Genomic DNA, 27,042 nt, shown 5'->3' on the forward strand with positions numbered 1-27,042 from the left:
GTAAGCAGTAAGGTATTTTACTGTTGCCACTTTGTTTCTTCCCTGGATTTGTTAGTGGAAAAGTTAATTAAGTGTGTAACTATCTCATGCCAGTTGTAGTGCTGACCGGGATAGAAATATATAAAAAAGAAATGTTCCTTGTTTTTCTAGAGGGGGCGCTAAGAACATAATTTAAAACTGTCATAATAAATGTTCAAATGTAATTAGGCCTTTAGTGGAAGCACAAGTGAAAATGCCTTGAGGTGTCCGTAGAGGGAGAATTAATAAGTCCATGGAGGTGGCAGTATTGGACCTGGACATTGAAAGACCCGTCCGTCCATCCATCCATCCATCCACTAAAGGAGTAACTTTCATTTCTTCAAGTAACCAAAGTAATTCATATTTATTGTATAAAATGTGGATGTTCCTAAAAAGCACAGATGTCAAAGTAAAAATCACCCAAATTCCTACCAGAACACCCAGTCTCTACCACCCAGAGATAACTATCTCTACAAGCATTTTCACTTTTTTGTGTGAAATTTTTCAAACACACTCACGAGAATAGCACAGTGTCTAGCTTCAACAAGTACTAACATCTTGCCTTTCTTGTTCCATTTATTTTCATCCTGTTTTCATGGTTTAAAAAAATTTTTTTTTTAAATTTTAAAGCAAACCTAGGTAGTAAACTATTTAACGTATAAATACTTTAGTATTTTTTAACAGATCATAACTTAAAAAATAGTCACAATATCATTACCTTTAATGACATTAATGATTATCAGTTAACATTATTTATTTCTAGTTTGTCCTGGATCCATGTTGGCTTTCCTCCTTTGTCTCAAAATTGTCATTTTTCAGTTTGTAGGGATCAGGATCCAAGCCTGATGAACACATTGCATTTGTCTCTTTTCAGTCTTTCTTCATCTGTGACATTTCCCCTTCCCTTCTTTTTTCCATGTAATCTCTTATAGAAGAAACTGGGTCATTTGCTTTTTAGGACTACTGATACTTTAACAGTTGTCTTTCATTTTTGTTCTTCTGCATGGCTATGTATATGTTTTAAAAGGAAAATTGGGACCATACTTTGCATGCTGTTTTATAAGATATGTTTTATACTTAATGATATGATGAGGACATTCTGTTATTATTTACTTTTCTTTTTCTTTTTCTTTTTTTTTCTCTTTTTTTTTGCCTTTTCTAGGGCCGCTCCCACAGCATGTGGAGATTCCCAGGCTAGGGGTATAATCGGAGCTGTAGCTGCCAGCCTACACCACAGCCACAGCAACGCAGGATCCAAGCCGCATCTGCGACCTGCACCACAGCTCATGGCAACGCCGGATCCTTAACCCACTGAGTAAGGCCAGGGATCGAACCTGCAACCTCATGGTTCCTAGTCGAATTTGTTAATCACTGAGCCACAATGGGAACTCCTATTTACTTTTCTGTAATTTTTATTTTGCGTTATATCTTAGGACATTATAGTTACTAAAAATGAGAACAGTGCATTAAAGTAGAGCTTATATTGACTATATGGAGTTTTGTAACGACAAATTAGTTACTTCTCTTCTCCCCCCTCCCCTTCCTTCCTTTTACACTCTAGCAGCTGTTACAGATAGATGTAATGTGGGTGAGGCAGCTCCCTGAATTGAGAGCTGTTTTATTTTCCCTGAGAAATGTAGATGGATGGTTATATAAGAGAGAGCCTGGCTGGTGGTTCACTGACAGGTCACAGAAAAAGCAGGGAGATGGTGCCCATCCAAGGTCCTGATTTCCTGCAGAGTCCACACCAGAAGGGGACTCTCCTTGTTCTTGTTACTGTAAGCTGACCTTTATTAAGTCGTACGTTTGCATTCTCTCATAAACATTGGCCACTGGTGGGAAAGGAGTCTCAGTGGATGAAAGAAAGCATGACTGTTTTAATTTAGAGATGTTAACATAATTTTTGACACTTTTACATTAAGTCCTCTTTCAGTTTCTGTCAAGTTCTTGGCCTGGAAAAAGAATGTGTGTGTCAGCTCCCACCAATAATAATTCGTTACAACAGCCAAAGCTTCATGTTGCCACTTACGTTGACAGAATCTTCTCTTCTTCATCAGATAAAACCTTGGCTTCTCTTGCAGTGTCTTCTGGTTGCTCCTGGTAGTTGATTGTCTTTTACATCTGATCAGATCTTAACTTAGCAGTGGTTGTAGAGATAGTATCTATATTTTGCCTTATTCTGTAATCCTGTCATTTGATAACCCCGTAATGTCCTGAAAAGTGTTTTTTTTTAAATTAATTTTTTAATAAAAGGAATAAATGGATCTATAAGATTTACCCTGCCTCCTCTTGCTGGTTCCCTTGCTTGCTCTTTAGAGGCAAACACATTGTTGATTCAGTGGTTATAATATAAACATACTGTATTTTTGTTTTATTTTTTAATATTTTTTATTATAGTTGATTTACAATGTTCTGTCAATTTCTGCCCTATTTTTATGTTTTAAAAGTCACAAAATTGATATTATATTGAATATCAGTAGCTCTTTTTTTGTCATTCAGTAACATACTTTGGAAATCTCTTTGTGCTTGTTGATATTAAATCTAATTTATCCTTTTGAACTGTTGCCTAATGTTATATAGACTAGTCGTGGGAATATACCATAGTTTTTCTCTCATTTTCCTATTACTGATCTTCTAGGTTGTTTCCAATAGTTTCTGATTACAAATAAGGCTGCAAACAATACCCTTGTCCTTGGCTCTGTGGGCATATGTTTCTCTAGGCAGTTGTCAGGTCATGGGATGTTGTAATAGATACTCCCAAATTGTTTTACCAGAATGACTCCCATCAGCAGAGAGAGTTTATCTGTAGAAGTGTTCTCTAAGTCCATGTATTTATCTAGAGAAATGGGAAAGGGCAGGAGCTAAATTTGAGGAACTGACTGGTTTATAAATGTGTAGACCTCTATTAACTTCTAATTTTTTTTTTAAGGGCCACACCCTTGGCATATGGAAGTTCCCGAGCTAGGGATGGAATCAGAGCTGTAGCTGCCGGCCTACACCACAGCCACAGCAACTTGGGACCTGTGCTGCATCTGTGACGCTACACCACAGCTCCCGGCAATGCTGGGATCCTTAACCTCCTGAGCTAGGCCAGGGATCAAACCTTCGTCCTCATGGGTACTAGTTGGATGCGTTACTGCCGAGCCACCTTGGGAATTCCAGCTTCCAATGTTTTTTTAAAGCTAGTTTTATTTATTGGATTCTATTTTGCTACCAAATGTGAGTTTACTTATACATGTGGAATTCTGCAGTTAAATAATTCCAAGTAAGTTGTGATAATGGCTGTGGAGCTTTTGAATAGAGCTCACACCTCATTTTGGAATCGGTGCATTGGAGGCACAGCTGGCGTGAGGCTGTCTTCAGTGCTGCTGAGGACTGGAAGACCCTTTCCGTTAACTGCTCACCTTTGTTCTCACGGCGCAGGAATGTGTTGTATATTCAGGGTAACACCTGCCTCATTATGGACACCGCGGGCCGAGGGAATACACAGTGAGTGACCGCCATGACCCCCCCCCCCCCCCCCCCCCCCGCCCAGGAAGAGGCCCCATTGTCGTTTGGTTTCCCTTAAAGGACTTCTTTCAGAGCACTCTTCAAAGTAGAGGATGGTCTGAGCCCTTGTCCTTTCCTCTCTCTGGCATGACAGGGAAGACAGATGCAGTTCCTTCTTCCCTTGGTCTCTTAAGAAAAGATAGAACCATTAATTTATCAGTTGATAATGTTCAAGAGCTGAGATTTTTGACGTCTCCTTCACACTATGCCTCTTCTTCCTCCACGGGACATGTGCACATTCTTTGGAATTTCTAAAACACTCTCACAGAGGGTCTCATCGGGATTCTGAGCCTCACTCTTTCCATCTAACAGATGGGGCTCCCAAGCCATGCACCTGGCAGGGTTGCAGTGCCTCCCAGGAAGCCACACAGCCCACGCTTCTCCTGTGACAGATGAGCACACTGAGGCTCGGTGTGCACAGTGACCTGTACTCTCCCACCGCTTTGTCCTGATGACTAAAATACCATCTCGCCACACAACACGTCACATTGTGACGCTGCTTCTTGAGACACCACAGTGGCAGCTTCTACACACATCTTTCTCTTTGCTGGCGTTTTCCTTTCTCCTTGCCACCTGTCAGGCACCTTTGAAATGTGTTCAAGTTCCTTTCCTCAGGGAGGCTTTTCTGGCTAATCAGACAAATGGATATTATTTCATATCCTTACTCAAATGAGTCTTTCTCTGTGAATATTTGAACTGATTTGTATAGTTCTTAGAAAACCCTTCTCTCTCCCTATATCATTTAGAAAGCACCTCTGCAATAAAATGCTGGTTGTTTAGGGGAAAGGAGCTTCTTCTTTTTTTTTTGTCTTTTTACCATTTCTTGGGCCACTCCTGCGGCATATGGAGGTTCCTAGGCTAGGGGTCGAGTCGGAGCCATAGCCACCAGCCTACACCAGAGCCACAGCAATGCGGGATCCGAACCACTTCTGCTACCCACACCACAGCTCACGGCAACGCCGGATCCTTAACCCACTGAGCAAGGCCAGGGATCGATCCTGCAACCTCATAGTTCCTAGTCAGATTCGTTAACCACTGAGCCACGACGGGAACTCCGAAAGGAGCTTCTTTAGAAAAAAACCATATTTGTGAGCAACACAGTGTTATTTCTGTGTTTTGAGAGGGAAAATTTCCCCTGAAAGAGATGAGCTCTCAATATGCACTGTAATTTTAGTGTGTTTGCTGCTACTCAACAGATCTCTGTTCTGCTTTTTTACACAATCACTTTTCAACCCAGCAGGTTAGAACTTAAAGGACTGTGTTAAAAAATGAGAACGACCTGCCCTGATCATTCATGTACCTTTGCATATGGACAAGTTGCCTGTGACTCTCCCCCAGTGTTCTCATCTTTTTTCTGTGCTATGAAAAGTGGTAAACAAAATAAAAAATCAAGTCACAGTGTGCACTCGTCAAGATAGCTTGCAGCAGAAGTTATATGTGGACTTACCAGTCCATAAAAGATCACATGAAAGCCAAGTTTGAAGCTTTTATAATCCCAAACATGAATGAATGCACGATTCAGTGACTGTTTCACTGTACAACGTACACATATTAATTTCATTTCAGCATGCGGTTGCATAAATCCTCTCTTCTCAGTCATGTGAGAACTGCTCAGATGTGGCACTAGTTTGTAATCAAATATCCTTTTGTTGTTGTGTTAGGCCTCTCTGGAAACAGGGAGGAAGTAAGTGATAGGGGAAGCTCCTTCCCGCTGTGCACACAGGGACATGCGTGAGCTGTTGTGTATGTTGTATGGAAAAACTGTGGGGTCTTGGTTTATATTTGGGGTGTGAAGGAAAAGAGGTCTCATAGACTTTGAGACCTGGAAGGAATCTGCACGGTTGTCTATTCATTTTATGGATGAAAAATGGGTGTCCACAGAGATAATGTGTTGATCCCAGGTTAAACTGCTCTCTGGTGCTGCTGCTCAGGCTGTTTGTGGAGATGGGAGGCCACTATTATTGCTTTTGAGACAAACTCGGTAGTATTTCTTTTCTTTTTTGTTTTTTTGGTCTTTTTTGTTTGTTTGTTTGTTTTTTTCGGGCTACACCTGCGGCATATGGAGGTTCCCAGGCTAGGAGTCGAATCCGAGCTGTAGCCGCCGGCCTACGCCACAGCCACAGCAACACAGGATCCGACTCTCCTCTGCGACCTACACCACACTCAAGGCAATGATGGATCCTTAACCCACTGAGGGAGGCCAGGGATCGAACCCGTGTCCTCATGTTTGCTAGTCAGGTTCACTAACCACTGAGCCACGACAGGAACTCTTGGTAGTATTTTTTTACGCATTCAAGGACCTCAGAGTTTTTTCTAAGTCTTTTATATTTTGAATATTTAGAAAACTAAGTTTTGATGGTGGTGAAGGCTAGAATTTTTTTCCTTTGGGCATTCTTCCGGCTGCTGCCCCCAAGGTTTTTCCTGAGAAGATATCATAGAAAAGCAAAACTTGGTCTAAATTGGAGTTTTAGCATTTTTATCTATTTCTAAATAGTGTTTCTTTGAAAATCATTTTAGTGGCATTTGTGGAAAACGTTTTTTGAAAATCCAAGGCGTTTTCACAGTTTCCCCTTTTCAAGTGTTGACTCTAAGGTAATTATGCCGAATTTCATTTTACTAATCCTTATTCTCCCTGCAGCTCTAGCAGAGAGCAAGATGTTGAGAAAGAGAGACAGCGAGTTATTTAAAATACTTCCATGGTCTCCCCCAGAACCTCAGTGAGAAGTGCTTCACCCGTCTTTCCCTCTTGCTTGTCTCTTCTGTGTCATTGTGAACCAGGCTCAGAGGAAACCCCTAGAAGGGTTGTTTGGACACTTGAAATATAAAATTTCTTACTAATCAAAAATTGAATCACTGGGCCAGAACGTAATAATTTCAGCTCTCATTTTTGAACTCGTGCCATGTGGCAGATACTCTCCAGAGGCCATGCCAACTCCTCTGTGTTCTCAGAGAATCTGGAGAGAGACCTGATATCTAGCAACTGAGGCAGGTGTGCGTTTCGGTGCAGGAACGGGAGTGGTGAACGTGTGGAAGCAGTACGCGGACCTGGGTGTTTCTCTTAGCAGAATGTAGAAGGATGTGAACGCCATGAATGATGGAAGTACAGTCACAGAGGAATTGTGTTTTTAAAATTCAGTTTTATGTTTTAAAGAGCTGATACATACCCGTAGAGTAAAATCCAAAAGGTTACACAGTGAAACTAAACTGTATAGATTTTATTCGGATTCCACCAGCTTTTCTGCTGATGCCCTTTTTCTCTTTCAGGATTCAATCCAGAAATGTCATATTGCATTTAGTATGTATGCTTTTTAAAATTTATTTTTACACAAGTTGTAGCATACCATACTATGCCTTCATTCTGTTTCCTTCTAGTTTAGGGTTGTACTTTATTATCCAGTCTCTTAATAATGGACTTTAAGTTGTTTGTGATCTTTTGTTATTGTTAACAATGCTGCTGTGGTTGTCCTTGAACTTTTAAGTGTGTTGGTTTATGTGAGGAGTTTCTGGGTTAAAAAATGTGTGTCTTTAAACTGTTGCAGGGAGTTCCTGTCATGGCTCAGGGGAAGCGAATCTGACTAGCATCCATGAGGACGCAGGTTCGATCCCTGGCCTTGCTCAGTGTGTTAAGGATCCCCCATTGCCGTGATCTGTGGTGTAGGTTGCAGATGTGTCCCAGATCCCGCATTGCTGTGGCTTTGGCGTGGGCCGGCAGCTACAGTTCCAATTTGACCCCTGCCCTGGGAACCTCCATAATGCCTCGGGTGCAGCCCTAAAAAGTCAAAAAATCAAACCAAACCAAAACAAAAAACTGGTGCAGCCAGTGTGGAAAACAACATGGAGGTTCCTCAAAAAATTGAAAACAGAACTGCTGTTTGATTCCATCAGTTCCACTTATGAGTATCTATCTGAAGGAAACAAAACCAGTAATTCTAGAAGATATATATGCACTCCTATGCTCATTGCAGCATTATTTGCAATTGCCAAGATATGGAAACAGCCTAAGTGTCCATCAGTAGGTGAGTGAATAAAGATATGATATAGGTACACACGGAATATTATTCAGCTATAAAAAGGTGAAATTTTAGCATTGCTATAATATAGATGGACCTTGAGGCCATTATGCTGAGTGAAATAATTTAGACGAATACTTCAAGATTTCACTTCTATGTGGAATCTATAAAACAAAACAAAGAAAAAAAAGCCAAAGCAAAGTCCAGATGCATAAATATAGAGAACGGATTGGTAGTTGCCAGAGGAGAGGGGGTTTGGGGAGGGCAGATGGGGTGAAGGGGATCAAGAGGTACGGATTTCTCTGTATAAAATAAGTCATGGGAGTGTAACGTACAGCACAGGAATACAGTCAGAAATACTGTGTTAACTTTGTATGGTGACTGATGGCAACTAAACCGATTGTGGGGATCATCTCACAAATGTTGAATCACTATGTTGTGCATGTGCCACTAATACAATATTGTAGGAGTTCCTGCTGTGACTCAGTGGGTTAAGAGCCCAATTAGTATCCACGAGGGTTCGATTCCTGGCTTTGCTCAGTGGGTTGAGGATCTGGCGTTGCCACAAGCTGCAGTGTAGGTCACGGATACAGCTCAGATCCTTCATTGCTGTGACTGTAGCTGTGGCATAGGCCAGCAGCTGCAGCTGTTATTGGACATGTAGCCTGGGAACTTCCATATGCTGCAGATGCGGATCTAAAAAAAGACAAAATATGTGTTGTATGTCAAATATACTTCAATTGAAAAAAAAAGAGAAGCAGCAGCAGTAGCAGCAGCAGCAATGAAATTCCCTGGTGGCTCAGTAGGTTAAGGATCTGGCATTGTCACAGCTGTGGCTTGGGTTGCTGCTGTGGCACGGGTTCTATCCCTGGCCCAGGAATTTCTGCATGTTGCAGACATAGTTCCCCCTCTACCCCCCGCCCAAAAAAAAGGGAAGAAGAAGCAAAAGCCATTCAGCTAAAAAGGGACCCTGCCAAGAATAGAAAAAAAAAAAAAAAAAAAAGCATTGCCATCTGTTGTACATTTATGCTTCTTTGATATAATAAATTGCTTCCCCCACTTAAAAAAAAACAACAAAAACAAACCAAAAGCAAGAATATCTATCTTCACATCTTATATAAGTATTGCTAAACTGTCTTCCAAAGACATTGCACAAATTTATACTCCCATCAGCAGTGTATGCCTTCCTCTTCCCTCTTGCCAGTAATGATTAAACCTTTTCATCCGAGTCAATTTCATAGCTGAAAAGGGGGAATCTCATTGTGGTTTTCCCATGCCTTTCCCTCATTATAAATGAGGCTGCACATACTATTGGGGTTTTAAGAGCAGTTTTTCTCTCTGTGAGTTGACTTGTGATCTTTTACCCATTTATCTAATGAGATAAACTCTTTATGGAAAAGAAAAGTTAGTATTTTGTGATAGGAACTGCTGATTTTTCTACTGGGTTTATACTTGGTCATTTATGGTAACTTTTGCCATGTATACATTTAATTAATTTTGGATAATCAGATTTACTCATCTCTTACTTCATGGGTTTAGGATTTTTATGTCCTACTTAAAGAGGCTTTGCACTCAGAGTGTGAACAGTGTTTCTTGCTTTCTTTTATTACTTTAGTAGTTTCTTTTGTGAATGTTTAAATTTTTTTGTTGTGAGTTGGTATCCCATTCTCCTCTCCATATGGCTGCGTAGTTGTGCCTATGCCATTTATTGAGCAATTTATCTTTTCTGCACTGATTTTAAATGTCATGTTTTATCCTATATCAAACTCAGAAGTATTTTTAGAATTTTTATTTTATCCTTTGATTTGACGGTCTATTCGTGAACCAATTTCACACTTTTTAAATTGTCATAAGTTTATAACACATCTTACTCTCTGGCAAGTATTAAAGCTAGTTTCCTCTATTACTCTTCTTTTTCATAGTTACTCTTATTCTTGGTCATTTGTTTTCCCATATGAACTTTAGACTTAGATTCTGAGTTTTCAATACTGATAAGTTTGCACATTAATTTAGATTTTTCTTAAAACATTGACTATGAATTTGGTATATAGCGCAAATATTTCTCATCTTTTTTTTCATTTGAGGTGTAATTGACATATAACATTACTTTCAGGTGTACAACATAATAATTCGGTATTTATATACATTTCAAAATGATCACCATAATATGTCTAATAACTAGGTTTATTATAATAAACAGATGACAGATATTAACTAGATCAGTTCTTAAAAGGTGACTTCCTATTTTCAAGGCACTGTGCTCATGTTTAATAAAATAAAGACCCTAAAATATGACTCACCTATGCCACAGCCACAGCCACACCGGATCTGAGCCGTGTCAGTGACCTGCACCACAGCTCATGGCAACACTGGATCCTTAACTCACTGAGAAAGGCCAGGGATCGAACCTGCATCCTCATGGATGCTAGTCATATTCGTTTCTGCTGAGCCATTAAGGGAACTCTGAGGCCACATCATTTTATCCATTCATCTGTTGATGGGCACTTTGGTTGCTTCCACATCTTGGCTATTGTAAATAACGCTGCAGTGAATATAAGGGTATGTAAATCTTTTCAAATTAATGTTTTTGTTTTCTTCAACTAAATACCCAGAAGTGGGATTGCTGGATCATATGGAGTTCTGTGTTCAGTTTTTTGAGGAACCTCTATATTGTTTTTCCGTAGTGGCTGCATCAATTTATAATCCCATCAACAGTGTACAGGGCTTCCCTTTTCTCCACATTCTTGTCGACACTGGTTGTTTCTTGTCTTTTTGCTGATGGCCATTCTCACAGATGTGAGGTGATATCTCATTGGTTTTGATTTTCATTTCTGTGATGATTAGTGATGTTGAGCATCTTTTCATGTGTGCATTGGCCAACTGTATGCCGCCTTTGGAAGAATGTTTATTCCCAAGAAGGATCCTCTGTCCCACTTTTTAATCAGTTTTTTTTTTCCTTATTGATTTGTATGAGTTCTTTGTATATTTTGGGCATTAATTCCTTATCAGATATATTATTTGCAAATATCCTCTCCCATTAAGTTGATTAACTTTTGTTGATAGTTTCAGTTGCTATGCAGAAGTGTTGTAGTTTGATGTAGACCATTCTGTTTTTTTTAAAAAGCTTATTTTAAAAAGATTCATTACTGGTAATAAAAGGGCAGTTACCCATAATCTTACCTTTCTATCAGGACAAACTACTATTTTCATGTATTTCCTTCCATTTCTCCTACAGTTTTGGCGAGTCATATTTTAGGGTCTTTATTTTATTATTTAATATTAGCACGTGCCTTGGAAAAAGTAGGTGAACTTTTATTTGTCTTTTTTTTTTTTATCTTTTTTCCTTTTCTAGGGCTGCTCCCACGGCATATGGAGGTTCCCAGGCTAGGGGTCTAATCAGAGCTATAGCCACCGGCCTATGCCAGAGCCACAACAACTCAGGATCTGAGCCGTGTCTGTGACCTACACCACAGCTCGCAGCAATGCCGGATCCTTAATCCACTGAGCAAGGCCAGGGATCGAACCTGCAAGCTCATGGTTCCTAGTCAGATTTGTTAACCACTGTGCCATGCTGGGAACTCCAAAAGTAGGTGAACTTTTAAAGAACTCATCTATATTGCTGTAGGATCCTTGCTAGAAAGTAAGTTGGGGGTATCTATTAAAAGTTTAGAGCCAAGGCATGTAAACAACCTAAATGTCCATCAACAGATGAATGGATTAAGAAGATGGAATACTACTCAGCCATAAAAAAGAACAAAATAATGCCCTTTGCAGCACATGGATGGAACTAGAGACTCTCATACTGAGTGAATTAAGTCAGAAAGAGAAAGGCAAATACCATCTGATATCACTTATATCTGGAACCTAATATAGGGCACAAATGAACCTTTCCACAGAAAAGAAACTCATGGACCTGGAGAACAGACTTGTGGTTGCCAAGGGGGAGTGGGATGGACTGGGACTTTGGGGTTAAGAGATGCAAACTATTTCCTTTGGAATGGATAAGCAGTGAGAGCCTGCTATATAGCACTGGGAACTATATCTAGTCACTTATGATGGAGCATGATAATGTGAGAAAAAATAATGTATACATGTATATGTGACTGGGTCATCTTGCTGTACAGTAGAAAATTGACAGAACACTGTAAACCAGCTATAATGGAAAAAAAAATAAAAATCATTAAAAAAATTTTTTAGGAAGTTCCCTTTGTGGTAATGAGCCTAACTAGTATCCATGAGGATGCAGGTTCGACCTCTGGCCTTCCCTTGAGCTGTGGTGTAGGTTGCAGACCTGGCTCAGATCCTACACTGCATTCCGGGGATCTTCCATGCAGCAAGTGTGGCCCTAAAAAAAAAAAAAAAAAAAGGCAAATAAAATAAAACTTTAAATGTATGCATGTGTATGCTATAACGCTACAGCTGCATTACTAAGCATCTCTCCTAAGGAAACTACATGCATCCTATCAAAGAGACATGGGCTCCTGGGCAATGGCAAGTACCTCTTTTTGCAGCACCTCCTGTCACCTTTTCCTTAGAGCCATCAAATTTTGTTGAAGATGTGAAATCTTGCAGGATTGATTTGTAGCCCATGCGAGCACTTTTAATTTGATTCTCTACCTTACTTTTTAATTAAAAAAAAATCTGAGCAACATAGTCAATACTATAGGTGCACATGTTAGAATTAGCTGAGTAATTTTTTTCCTTTCACAATTTTAAAATCATCACCTAGTTCTGATCATTGCCCTTTCTGTGCTGAAAATCACTTTTCACGAGGTACAGTTGCTGATTGCAGGGCCCTTGATTGAGTGTTTTGGGGACAGAAATGCTCTCAGCCCTTGGAGTCCTTCTCCACTCCCCAGCTCCTGCATAGTCAGCATAAGTAACCCTCTTCTTCACAAATATAAAGTCGTCTCCACCCCCCCCAGCCCCCTTTTCTCATTCATTTCGGAAATACAGCTTCTTCATCCTTATCCTGGATCTCAAATCTATACCCCCATATCTTTGCAAACTTTATTTCTATACCAGAGAGAGGATTCATTCAGTCAGCAAACATTTATGCACAGTGTGGTGGGGAGACACGATTGCTTTAGTATGAAATAGACTGGAATCGAGATTGCATCAGAAAACAGAAAATTGTTTTGTTCAGAGCCCTAGAGAAAAAAAAGTCCCCTTCATTACCTCAGTATCAAGTTGATGGGAGAAAGGAGAGAACTACCTGGTAACCCGGGAGTTAAGGGAAGCCAGGAGATAGAATTGGAGTGTTTAAGCCATTCAGCAGTGATTGGATTTTTATTTACTTGTTTATTTTTTCTCTTTTAAAGGGCTGCACCCATGGCATATGGAAGTTTCTGGGCTAGGGGTGAAATAGGAGCTATAGCTGAGGCCTATACCACAGCCATAGCAAAGTGGGATCGGAACTGTGTCTGTGGTCTACACCACAGTTCACAGCAATGCTGGATCCTTAACCCTCTGAGCAAGGCCGGGGATCGAACCAAATCCTCATGGATACTGGTTGGGTTCTTAACCCACTGAGCCATGACGGGAACTCTAGCAGTGATTGGATTGATGCTGTGGTTTGGGTCGTGCTCTTCTGTGTTTCTGTCTGTAGCCTGTGTGCCTCCCTTTTGGACCAGTTGGAAAGCTGTGGGCTGGTTACTATGGGAATTGATGGGTGCTGCTGGCAGTGGGAGATGGAAAGTTCTTGGAATTGATCCAAAAATCCTAGGCGAGCAGGGTTTTTTTTCTCCTCTGGCTTCCCTGCTTAGCATTCTTTGATTTGATCAAATAACTGGCGTTTAGCTTGGGAAGAACATTTCCAGCAACTCATCTCTGGTGTCCCAGGGAGAGGCGGAGTGGGGCTCTCCAAGGAGACTTTACAGAGAAGAGAGTTGTACAAAGGATGCTGGTTTCTGCTAAGTTTCTGTTTTAGCTCCTCAGGCTTCAGTGAACTCAGAATTAAATTGAAATTTCTCTTTTTTTTTTTTTTCGTATATTTAACTTTTTTTTGGGGGGGGGGTCTTTTTTTTGTTATTTCTTTGGGCCGCTCCCGCGGCATATGGAGGTTCCCAGGCTAGGGATCCAATCGGAGCTGTAGCCACTGGCCTACGCCACAGCCACAGCAACGCGGGATCCGAGCCGCGTCTGCAACCTACACCACAGCTCATGGCAACGCCGGATCCTTAACCCACTGAGCAAGGGCAGGGACCGAACCCGCAACCTCAAGGTTCCTAGTCAGATTCGTTAACCACTGAGCCACCACGGGAACTCCCTCTGTTTCTTTTTACAGTGTCAAGGAGTGTGTTCCACACGAGAAGAGGGGAAAGTCAGTATTTTGTTCCAGATTCACAACCTTTTCCTCTTCTTTTCTGCTGCCACCCCTCACTAAAAAGGGGGGTAGGGTGGGGAGGGTTCTGTTTTTGTTATAAGTTTGTTGATTCTGAAATGTTGGAGATAGAAAACAGATGTTTTAATGAGGTGATAGCCACACTGGAAAATAACGAGTTCAAAAGATGTTTTATAAGTCAACTTTCATTAATTTGATTAATCAATAACTCTAAAAAGCTCTTCTAGAGTGTATGCTAGTTTATTTTTATAACTACTCATGAATATGGAATGTAAAGCATTGATTTATTCTTCTAAGAAAAGTATTTGGCTTGGTGATAGAAGAATATTAAAGTACCGTGGACATTATTAAGTTTGAAAGGACAGAATTTTTTCCCCTGACATTTTTGGTTTCAGTTCACTGTTTTCTGTTGTTTCTGATTTTGTTAGCACTAATGAAAACCTTATTCAGGGAACATTTTTTCTTTTGATTTTAAGAGATTTTGTTGAATTCCTTCCTGAAAGGTAAGAAGGATGTCTAGGTCTCTTCACACCTTGACTTGGGGGTCTTGGAGGCGATGACTCACGTGGCAGAGCAGCCTTGTGATTTGGATGGTTTATTTTTAGAGACTTTAATATTCCCTTTTAATATATTCAATTCCTGTTCTATGGGGGGAGGAGGGACTGGAAAGAAGGGCCTGCCACGCAGAGGTCTTGCCTTCTTCCAGCTACTGATCAGGGAGATAAAATGATGGAAAAAATTAAAGTACAGGGGAGGGTGTGGGAGGTTGTGTTAGAGATGAATTGATGAAGTGGGGCGGAGCCTCCAACGCTAAGCAACCTTCCTTGGGGAAACTACAGAGGTGTAGGTAGCAGCTGAGGGCTGGAGCCTTCCTCTGTCTCCAGACTTCGCTGAGTTGCAGCTATTATGCTTTGAACTGGATCTTAAAGAGGATGCAGCAGTTCAACAGGTGTTTTCCTTTGTTTCTCAGCCTCGGACTCAGTGCTTTGATTTTTTTTTTTTTTAACTTGTGTGCTTTGATTTATACCTATGAGACCCTTCATACTGCAAATACGACAGTCTGCGCTCAGGCCAGAAAGCTGCCAGTGAAGGAGGAGTGTCCGATGGGAGAGACAGAAGGGAACACAGGGTGCGATGGGGGCCCAGAGAGAGGAAGGGCGGCCACTCCTGAGGAAGGGATATGGGGCCTGAGGGACCCAGGGCATGGGAGTCAGAGTTCTATAGCGACTCCCGTGGACCAGTGAGAAAGCTGAGGCTCGTGGCGTGTCATTTCCTTTTCCAAGGTCAGACCTCTGCTGTTGTCAGCATTGAGGTTTGAACCCAGGGCAGCAGAATATTGTCCAAAAACCTCTAAAGCTTGCAGGGTACTTATTATGGCCCCTGTGTTGGTCTGATTGAGGTTGGGGAGGCAAGCACCTTGCTCGGGGCCTGACTTGCACATGGCAGAGTTGAGATTTCAGTGATGTTTGTTTCCAAAGGACACTCCTCTTCCACATAGTGCGCCCTGTGGCATTTCAGCAGATGGGGCATTAACAAAGGCTCCAAGAAGAGGCTTCCCTTCAATTAGGGATAGTAGGGTGGATGCACCTTGGAATTACAGAGAGCTGTCAGTGGGCCCTTAATGCAGATTGGATATAAGAGAAAAGGCAGGGATAAAGGTAAAGTGAAGAGTGTGTTTAGTAAGGGGACAGTTCGATTTGCCTGGAGTGATGGCTCTGTGGAGAGGTATAGAGGCAGATGAGCTGGAAAATCAGCTTGGAACTTGTCTAGGACTTGGAATCTCTAGTTAAAAAATTCAGACTCTTTTTACATAAGTGTTGAGAAACCATTGTTGGATTTGGGGCAGATGAAGGTGGCTGCCACAGAGGTAGAAGGTATGATTTCTTTTCCATACTGATTTATCTTTAGCTATATCTTTGGATGAAACAAAATTGTTTTAAATTCTTTAAGAGAGAGAGCCAGGGAAAGTTAAGATTCAGTAGGAAAAAAATATAAGGTTTACTGTCTAGGCAAGACATAAAACTTAGATGATTAAGGGCAGCACCCATGGCACATGGAGGTTCCCAGGCTAGGAGCCAAATCGGAGCTATAGCTGCCAGCCTACACCACAGCTGTGCCAGATCCAAGCCACATCTGCAACCTACACCACAGTTCATGGCAGTGCTGGATCCTGAACCCACTGAGCGAGGCCAGGGATTGAACCTGCATCCTCATGGATACTAGTCGGGTTCGTTACCGACGATCCCCAACCAGAACTCCATGGACTCTAATTCTGGTTGTATAAATGTTCAGAATATTGTCAGTTTGGTTCATGGCTCTGAGATAACTGGAAACGTCGTATTGTCATAAATCTATTTGAAACGAGGATGTTTCTGTGACTTGCTTTGCATATTCCACCTCTAAGTCAGCTCTAGGTAGGGGGTTATTTATGGGTCTTTTTCAGATCCAGTCTTGCGTAAGGAGTCTTTCCCAGGGTCGTAAGGCTGGCCGAAGCATTAAGAGGGGGCCTCTGTGTCGCCTTCCCTGGGCTGGCTTCCCAAGTCCCAAAGAAGACTCAGTTCCAGCCAGACCCATGGTGGCTGTTGTGCTTGTGTTACTGCCCGGAAGTTCCCAGAGGGGTCTGTTTCACCCTTTAGCCAGCTAGATTATTTATAAAGATAGAGCCATCATACTGCTGTTTGGAGAGGGTTCTACTTTTATATGTCTTAGTAAACATTTTCTCGTTTATTAGTATAAGGAGAAAACTTGTTCAGAACTAGCTAGGACTCACTGTAAAGCGCATTTTTATTTTCCTTCGAGCCTAGAAGTGGTGACACAGAAGAATGCCACCTCGAGGTTCCTACAGTCAGGTACTTTGTTCATCATTGTTTCTCCACGGCCGAGCAGATACAGTAAGTCCTAAATCTGGGCCTGTTGATGAATGTTAGATGGATCTTAGAGTAACTATTGTAATCGATGGGAAAACTGGTCAAGTTTTTAATTAAGACTCCTTTCTCGTGGGTTCTACTGGTTTTGCTAGTGATAAAGATTTTTAAATGCTCTTTTGATATGTTGCTTAAAAATATGAACAACACTTTAAAATTTCTTTTAGATAAAATAACCAAATAGAATAGAAGTAACTGCAAATATAGAATCTTTTAGGCTAATTTGAAAAATATAGAACATTGGCATTCTCTTCCATTCCCTTTAGAAAGGGTCACCACCCTAAATTAAGATAATCTCTTTTCTAGCCAAGATTTCATTTACTTGACTCAAAGCCCAGAATATAGATGGAAATGCAAGAAAGTTTGCCAAAGTGTAGAGCAATAATGGGATTTTTTTTTTTTTTTTTGCCCCAGCCACTTGGAATTTATTTTTGTAATTCTAGTAATTAATTATGAAAAAGTGTTACCTTGTTAACATTTAATAATGAGAAATTTGAAATAAATGTATATAAAAATTAAATATGATTTGTTTTTCTGACGGCAAGGTAACAGCAGAATATGAGGGAAATACGTTTACCTGCGGATTCAGTCACCCTAAGAGAGGCTGTTTCTGACCTTTTGCATTTTCTTCAAGATAAGGTAGCATTGTGATGTGGCGGGATGCACACTGATGGGATTGTTGAAATACTCTTTGGAAGCTTGTGGCTGTCATTCATCTGGAAGCCAGTTTATAGGAACAGGTGGGGAGATAAATTTTTGTGCTTACAGCTCTTGAGTTCAAAAAGTCTTTTTGACTTGATTTTTGTACTAAAAGAAATTTCAGTGTGTCCTTCCATCTCTGAAAATACTTAGCCTTTCATAACTCCATTTTATAATTTTGCAGCCCCGTCTCTAGTGTGAGAGGGTTCGTTAATGCGTTATCCATAAGACCTTAGTAGTATTCTGGGCACTGCCTGTTGTTTTTAGAATATTTTATAAGGAAATAATCTTTGAGGCTAATTAATATATTGGTTTTGAAATCTGGTTAAATTTAATCATTGACAAAGATTTTTAATACGTGTTGTAGTTTCTTATAATCTTCCTGAGGGGCTTTTGAAAGGGTCAAAATAAAATTGGTTTTTAAACAGAAGCCGCTAATCAGACTGAAGCAGAAGACACTGCAGATGTTGAATATACTTGAGATAATTTCTGTAATAGAACCTTTGGAAAAGCAACAGATGTGCTTGTAGAATTCCTTCCTGGACACTGTCATGACCAAATGATTTTTCTTGATGATTACAGTCTTGTTATGTTAAGTGAATTAAGCAAAATAATTTCTCTTAAGTAGAATTGAGACTTTAAAGACCAAAGTAAACTCAGAATCTTATGTGCCATATACGTATATCTGTAGCCGTAGTGGCAACTTCCCTTTTCTTGGAAAGAAAGGAAGTCACAGGGACAGCTCCCATACAGTGGTGCCACACTCTTCCGTCCGAGCCCACTGTTACCCTCCTGGTGCTGAAAAGAACTTGCACAGGGACCCTTTCCTCATGAGCGCTCTGCAGTCTGTCCATCCCTTGGCACTTGCCTGAGTGGGAGGGGGAAGAAGAGCCTAGCAGTTTTAACCTCTGGGACCCACAGGTGATAAGTAACATGTAAAATCCTGACAGTCTTGGAAATGTTTTACTTTAGTTATCATTTTCTATCCGGGCTGTAGAACTACTGAAGTCATGAACAGAATAAGACATTTGGAAGGTTAGATGTCAGTAGTGTTAGAACATTCCATTTTTTTGTGTTTAGATACTCTGAACTGGGGATCTGGTGTTTGCATCTATTTAGCAGGTGCATCAGGACAGAGCCAAGCAGTTCATGTTCCAGGAGGTGATACCCGTGACCACCTCTTAGATGCCCTGAGGCTTTTCAAATAGTGTGGGGCTACTGCCCTTCCCATCTCTCCGGGACACAAAGAATGACTTCATTCACTTCAGTGAGACCAGTATAAAATTCTCAATCAAATTAGCATTCATTCTGGGGGAAAAAAAAAAAAAACAACAACACCTGAGGATATGCCATTCAATACTTTTCCTTGGGGTTATAGGAGAATGTTCTGAAATCAGAGCAACTTCAGAAGACTGAAGAAGTTTAAAAAATTCCCAGACTCTCCTGATTGACAGTTCTTAGGATGGGAAATGAATATGCATCAGATGTTTCAATGCCTGAGACTATTTCCCATCCGTAGTTCCCAGGTTAGTGTTTCTTGGGCTCATCCTGGAAGATCCAGAGATGTGATTTATTTTTTTGCAAACAGTTCATGTACTGAGCAGGACTGTGAGAAACAAGAGCGACCTCTTTTCCTTTGATTCCTGGAGAATGGTGTTGACATTAGGCCCCATTGAGCCAGGCCCAGGAGATGTGAGCTGCTCACTTCTTTGTTTGCACTGAGAGAATAGCGTTGGACTCTAGGTTTTACTCCAACATGCTATCAAGTTGCAGTTTTTGTATTACATGAGGGAGTCATGGATGATACTGGATGCTTTGGGAGATTTTTAAGAATCGATAATCTGGTCTTGGCCTCCACAGCCTGGAATAGGGAGCTACTGGTACTCATTCTGTGCCCAAAGGAGCCAGGCCCTAAACTTGGGGGGCACCTCCACGCTCACCAGGACCTGTTGGTCCAGGGTTATAAGGCCAAGTGAAAACTAACAGACACCAAGTTTAATATATTTATGATATGAACTTTGAGAAATGGGCTTATATTCTATTTGGGGAGAGAAAACTTGTTCATATGAAATAATTGCAATCAGTGGAAGACACCATACAATCTAATAGCTTTACTGACAGTTTTTACTTATCCTAAGGTTAGAAAGAAAATCCATTTGGCAAGCTGAAAATATGATTAGGAACTTTTGGCTTCTGATGTCTGAACAGGAGGAGAGAAGGTAAACTAGAGAAACTCTGTTCCCCAGAAAGTGTGATCTGCATGTTCCCTGATGTGGAGAGGTTTCTCTGTTGTCTGAGGCCTTGATGAGAGTCTCAAATTAGAATCAAACTACAGTTGCCCCCCCCCACCTTTGGAGAAAATCTGCTGATGTCTACCCCACATTTGGTGGCATGTCTTCCCCGTGTCTTTTTTTTTTTTTTTTTTTTTTTTTTTTGTCTTTTGTCTTTTTATGACTGCACCCGAGGCATATGGAGATTCCCAGGCTCGGGGTCTAATCGGCACTGTAGCCACTGGCCTCCAGAGCCACAGCAGTGCCAGATCCAAGCTGCCTCTGCGATCCGCACCACAGCTCATGGCAACGCCGGCTCCTTAATCCACTGAGTGAGGCCAGGGATCGAGCCCGCAACCTCATGGTTCCTAGTCAGATTCATTTCCGCTGCGCCACCACAGGAACTGCTACCCCATGTCTTAATATAAGCAGGTTTCCTCTGTCTTTTTGTTGTTTGGAGATGTGAGAAGTTGTTAGCTAGAGTCTCTTTCTGATTGGTTATTATTTGAATGCATATGTGCCCTGTGGAGATAGGGATTTGACATTAATATTGCTTAGCATAATTATCTCTCGCTTAAATGTTAAATGCCTTGATACTAGTGTAAAAATCTTCCACATTTGTTGATCATTAACAGTTGGATGACAAATATTTCTTACCTGAATTGCTGTTGCCAAATACCTTTTCCTTTCCAGTGATTGTAGTTGTTGTATCTTTACTACTATAGATGTTAAGTAAATGCAACAGAATTTTCAGTTAAAGTCAAATGGTTTTCCATGTATTTTGTTTATTTTAAAAAGGATTTCTTTTTGCTGACTAGGTAGGAAATAGATGTTAATCTTAGCTCATTTGGAAAAGAAAAAGGGACAAAAAAAGAAACCCTTGTTTGTGGTTCCAATATTGATATTTTCTTAATTAAAATTATTAAAATATTCAAACCATATTTGAAAGTACATTGCCTATTAGGGAGTAGATCCTGCAGATAAAGAGAGATGGCATCTATTCGGAAAATTTCACAGGGCAGGTATCTGTGTTCTCACAACTGATCACAAGATTAAAATAGCGCCAGAAGCTTTTGTCTGTGTGTTTGACGTTGTTGAAGCCTGAATTGGAAACTTTACCTTCCATTAACTTTTACATTGGTATTGTAGTGACAGGAAACTTCATAAGACATAATAAAATGAAGAATAATGCTTGAAAATCACTTTATTCCAGTGTTCATAGTTGAACTAAAATGTGGTTTAGATCTGCTATAGTCTGTTTGCTTGAGGTGCCCAAAACAAGCCTGTTGGTGCCTTGATGGTCGGTCGGTCCGTCTGTCTTTCTTTCTTTCTTTCCCTTTTTTTTTTTTTTTTTTTTTTTTAATAGCACTTTGGGGCTACCTTTAAAATGATGTCCAATACTTCCTTCAAAGTTCTGCTTATTCTCCCAATGCAAGGCTCCACATGTGATATTTGGTGTCACTAGGTAGTGGAGAGTTTACTGTGCTTTTTACTTTTTATCTAGCTATTGTAGGATTTTTAAAAAGCACACACTTTTGATTTTTGTTGTTGTTGTTGGGATACTCATTGTTCATGGTTCTCCAAGGTTTGTGGAAGCCCTCTGGTCAGTGACAACATATGATAATTCGGTTTGTGTTCTGTGGCTAAAAATGCTTTCGTGTGGCCTCCAGGACAGTCATGTGAGGAGTTGCGGGAGCAGGTGGCCACATCTCATTTTACAGATGAGGAAGCTGAAGGCGTTTGTCTGATGCCTTGGGCCGTTATCTGGTGGCTGCCATTCTTCTTTCTCTTACTGCTCTTCCCTTTGTCTTATTTTTATTTTGTTTTTCTTACTTGTCTTTCCAGGCGTAATAACACCAACCACACTAATGATTGCAATAGTGGTAGTAGTGGTAATAATAGTAATAATAATAATAATGATAATGGCATAATAATAATAAGAGCTGACCTTTATTTAATTGCCATGTACCAGGCAGTGTCCTAAGTGCTTTGCATGTACTGACCCTCATCTCAGTGTTGTGGAGTAGGGAGTAACTTCTTTTTAGAGATGGAGAAACCGAAGCACAGAGAGAAGTAACGTGCCCAAGGTTTGTAACACGTATGTCATAGGGTGACTGAGGAATTTAAACAAAAATATATACAATTCCAAGCAGAACTAAGCTCTCAGTAAATGACAGTGGTTATGATGATTGTGTGTATCCAGTTGTAATTTCTGCATATATGCGACTGACTCATTAGCCCTTGAGCTCATTGAGGGCAGTGGATGTGTCTTGCTGGTCGTCATGGCCCCAGGGCCTGGTCTACCGCTGGGGCTGTGTAACTGTTACCTCCGAGTCATCCATTGAATGTACGTGTAGCTCTATTCTGGGTTCAGGATTTGATGTCATGTACGCTTTTCAGCATCTAGTTAAACACCTGGTTAATCAGTCATGCTTCATCTGTATAGGTTGGTGATTCATTGAACCCCATAAGGCTGGTTGTGTTCTGAGGCCTTGACACACTTGAAGTGGCCTTTGTGCCACTCTAGCCACTGGAATTCTGTGTTCTGAAGACCCTGACATTTACAAGTATAACACGAACTTCCAAATAAAGAGAACTTTTTGAAATTGGCTGAAGTGGAATATGGGAAAGTTGAAAATATTTTTACATTAAGATGTTCTGTTTCCCTTGAACTGTAGCTAAGAGACTCTTCATGATAGCCTGCGTTTCAAAGCCAATTGTAAAAACAGACAAAAAAGTAACAACAGTATAAATGTAGCTGTTTACTCTCTTTCTTTTCTTATTTGAAGTTAGGCCGGGAGAATAAGGCCATTAGTATCACTGGGCTGTTTACTCTTTGAGTCAGCGTTTTTCTTTCAGAGTAGGAGAGTTCCTGGTTGATTCAAGGCCGAGAACCACCTTCCTGGTGGTTGAAGTCAAAGGGACACCAGGGCTGCTGCAGTTTTGATCTCCTAGGTTTTTGATCGTCTTTGGTTTGCCAAGGTTCTGCTTTTAAATTGCCATTAATAAGCAAGACATTACCTGAAAGGAAGAGATCAGGAAATTTATCTTTTTTTTTTTTTTTTTTTTTTTTAAGGGCTGCACCCACTGCATATGGAGGTTCCCAGGCTAGGGGTCGAATCGACACTGTAGCTACACCACAGCCACAGCAACATGGGATCCGAACCACGTCCAAGACCCACACCACAGCTCACAGCAATGCCGAATTCTTAACCCACTGAGCGAGGCCAGGGATCAAACCTTTGCCCTCTTGGATACTAGTCAGATTTGTTTCCGCTGAGCCACAAGGGGATCTCTGAGATCAAGAAATTTAGATTCTAATTCTGGTTTGAATTCTATAGCTCAGTGTGGGTGGCTTGATTGGCTGGGAGAATAAACTCCACTTGGCTTTTGTTTTCCTCTCTGAATAAATGAAATTCTCTTGGGAAGGGTGGTTGAGATAATGGGTTAAATTCCACCTGGGGAGTAACTCATTCCTTTGTTCCTTGGGAGCTGAGTCAACTCTTCTGGGTCTCTGGGACTTAACTAACATGAGACCTGAGGGTACCCTTCCGACAGTGAGGAGTCAAGGTCCTTACTTTTGCTCAGATATAGGTTACCCTGAAGTTATGGTGACGTTTAATAGAGAGCAATGAACTATCAATATACTTAATTCCATCTTAGGTCTGAGAATGACTTTACCAACAGAGAATAACCACCTATGTGACGTAAAGTCCCAGCCACTGACTGATTCAGGTTTGAAGGTGGGGCGGGGAAGTGTTTCAAATAAGAATGAATTTTTTTGTTGGGGTGCCAGTTTCCTGCTACTGCCCTTTCCTTATTTGTTCTGCTTTATGTGCTTTGTTGGTATTTGCTAACAGAAACCCTGTGGCAGATGGAGGAAGATTGATGAAATGATGTATGGGAGAAAAATCTTAATACTGGGAAAATTCTCACCAATCAATTTAATTTGTTTTGTGAACAAGAAGAAAACGTCTCTTATTTTTTAACAGGATCTTCTAGCTAACTTTTCAATCTTAAATTATTTAATCTTATTTTTCTTTCAGATCTTCTAGTTAACTTTTTAATCTTAAAAAGGATATATGTTTAAATAATGCAACCAATAACAGAAAACTTACAAAAAATAAAAATTACCCAACGCCTAAACCCAGTAATATATTTTAACTTTTTATTTTTATTTATTTATTTATTTATTTGTTTATTTATTTATTTGTTTATTTATTTATTTTTATTTATTTATTTTTTTTAGAGCCACAGCCGAGGCATATGGAGGTTCCCAGGCTAGGAGTCAAATCGGACCTACAGCTGCTGGCCAGTTTTGTTTCTGCTGAGCCACGGCAGGAAGTCCTATTTTAACATTTTGTTAAATATCTTTATTTTTGTGCACATCTAAACATACACAATTTTTATTTGGATTTATATTGTTATATTTCTGTTTTGAGGCTTTATTGATATTTTGATCACTCCTGCACTGATGTCATAGATTTAATTTATTTCTCAGGATGTCTATTTATAGCTACAGAGTATTTTCTCTAAGACTCTTTTTGCCATTTTTTTTTTTTTCTTCTCTAAGACTCTATACCCATTTATGTAAAATACTCTCAAATCTTTTTAAGAAGAGGAGTCTATTAACTAAGCGAAACTTTATAATAATAAAGACATTATTTAGTCTGGGTAGCTAAGTTTTCCGTGTAGTTAAATGTTTCGCTAATGATTACTGAGATTTCTTAAGAAATGCTGAAAAAGTTTTTGAAGTTTATTGTATACTTTGAGCATTGTTAGTGTGTGCTTTGGCCCTGGGTATTTATTTCTAGGGATGTATCTTAATGAAATAGAGACATGAACGGATGTCTGTACCATTGTGTTAGTTCATTGCAACTTTGCTTATGAAGGCAGAAAGTTGGAAGTAGTGGGCAGCCATTTATGGCTATATCCAACAATGCAGCCATAAAAACTTTCATTCTAAGAGTTGAAAGAGAAGGGAAAATAGCTACAGTGTAGTAAGAGAAAAATGCATGTTAGGAATTGGACACAGTGCCAATTTTATGAGGAATAGCCACTCTATTCTTCCAAATATATTTATGTATTTTTGTTTGCTTAAAATGTATAGACACATGCACTCATAAGAACCTTGATATTTTTTCTTAGAAAAATAAAGTATAAGATGCATATAGAAAAGCGCACAGATACTAAGTTTTCACCTTTGATAATTTTTGTTGGGGGTGGGGGTGGGTTGCCCCCAGACATATGGAGCTACCAATCAGAGCAGTAGCCATGAACTAAACCGCAGCAACGCCAGATCCACTCTGCCAGGCCAGGGATTGAACCTGAGTCCCAGTGCTCCTCAGCCACTGCCCATCCCATTGCGCCACAGCGGGAGCTCAGATAAAGTTTTGCAAACAGCACACATGTGCAAATATCACCTGAGTTAAAAATGGTAATATTACCAACATTCCATAAGCTCCTTCATGTTTTCTCTCACTTCACTACCCTTCCCCACCCACCGATACCACCAAAGGAAACACTATCCTCACTTAGGTCACCATGGATTAGTTTGTCTGATTTTGAACTCTATAGAAATGGAATAGTATAGTATGTACTCCTTGCTCTGGGTTCTTTTGCTTAGTATTATATTTGTGAGTATAACAGGTCCCTTCCCAACCATGTAACTATGCCACAGTTTATTTACTCTACTATTGAACATCTGGGTGGTTGTGGTTGTGGTTTTTTTTTTTTTTTTTTTTTTTTTTTGGCCATTATATTTTTGATTGGGGGGCACATATATGTACATTTCTGTTGGGTGTCTATACCCAGGAATGGGGTTACTGAGGTGAATATGTGTTTGTTCAGCTTTGGTAGATAACGCAGAACCTTTCATTGAAGTAGTTGTACCAGTTCGCTGTCACTAACAGTGTCTGAGAGTTCCAGTGGCTCCACATCTTCATCTACACTGGTTTTTTGTCTTTCATTTTAGCCGTTCTCTTGGCTATGGAGTGGCATCCATTGTCATTTCTACTGCGTTTTCCTGATGACTAGTGAGAATTTGCATTTTGACCTGAAGACCTTCTTTTCTGAGGAAATTTTATGCTATTAGATCTTGAACTAATTCAACTTTATTTCAGTATTAACAGAAACTGTTATCCTCTGGCATTGAGGATGTGGTATGCTTCACGTTCTCAAATCACCAGACCCAACCCTGATTCTTCTGTGTCATTTGGGTGGGGCAGTCACTAATAGGCACAACTTGTCTTGCATCCAAACTTGGCTGCTTAATTATCCAATTTAATATGAGTTTCTATTCTCTCTCTCTCTCTCTCTCTCTCTGTATATAAATGGTTGTGCCTGCTGCGTGCAGGATTTCCTGGGCCCGGGATCAAACCCGCACCACAGCAGTGACAGTGCTGGATCCTTAACCTGCTAGGCTACCAGGGAACTCCTTCTACTCTTTATTAAGTGAATGTTTGAAATTGTGAAATATCTGTTTTACATTGTGACTGATTAAAATGTTGGTCAAATAATTCAGTTTAAGAAATCCAAAGGAAAAACTTCCTGGTTTTAGTGCAGTAATTTTCTTTAGACCAGTATATCAAGAATGACTCATCTTCTGCTTTAAAACTTTGAAAAGAATCTCATTCTACAATAGAAAATTAAAAGTAAATTTAATGTAGGTGGAGCATACATTCAAGACTTAAGTCTTGAGTCTAATTGCTATGTGGAATATTTGTAGGAGAATTGTAACCCTGGAGTCCAGTTCCTGGGTTTTAATATTAAATTTTCTCTGATCATGAAAAGAAACAAAGGGATCCTTGAGTTATCAAATTGTTGGTCTTAGAGTAGGGATACTTTATGTAGAACTTCTGTGGGTTATTTTGAAATATCATGAAATCGAGCAAGTCCTGTGTACCCAGGCTTGGGGCTTGGCATTGTTGTATGTGTTCTTTCATTTACTCCTCCTCAATACTGTGAGATAGGTAATGTCATACCCATTTTATATGTGAGGAAATTGAGGTTGCAAAAGGTTAAAGGAGGCTACATAATGAGTAAGGGTAGATGGCAATTCTCTTTTTTGTTGTCGTTGCTTTTCTTATTTATTTTTTTTAGGGCTGCACCTGTGGCATATGAAAGTTCCCAGTCTAGGCATCGCATTGGAGCTGCAGCTGCTAACCTCTGCCACAGTCACAGCCATGCAAGATCCAAGCTGCATCTGTGACCTACACCTCAGCTCACAG

The 27,042-nt window shown here is 40.3% G+C and overlaps 1 protein-coding gene across 34 annotated transcripts in view; it reads left to right on the top strand.

Annotated features, from left to right (window-relative positions):
* The window catches only part of SIPA1L1 (signal induced proliferation associated 1 like 1), a 378,935-nt gene that overhangs the window by 95,071 nt on the left and 256,822 nt on the right, over window positions 1-27,042 (top strand). For 6 of the 34 annotated variants that reach the window (XM_021099436.1, XM_021099450.1, XM_021099455.1 and 3 more), the window contains one exon: window positions 3,442-3,507. The exons of the other annotated variants lie outside the window; for them this stretch is intronic. The gene's annotated coding sequence lies outside the window, so the exon portion shown is untranslated. The remainder of the gene's footprint in view (window positions 1-3,441; window positions 3,508-27,042) is intronic. 34 annotated transcript variants of the gene reach the window in all.

This window comes from Sus scrofa, chromosome 7, assembly GCF_000003025.6.
Source record: "Sus scrofa isolate TJ Tabasco breed Duroc chromosome 7, Sscrofa11.1, whole genome shotgun sequence".
Lineage (NCBI taxonomy): Eukaryota > Metazoa > Chordata > Mammalia > Artiodactyla > Suidae > Sus > Sus scrofa.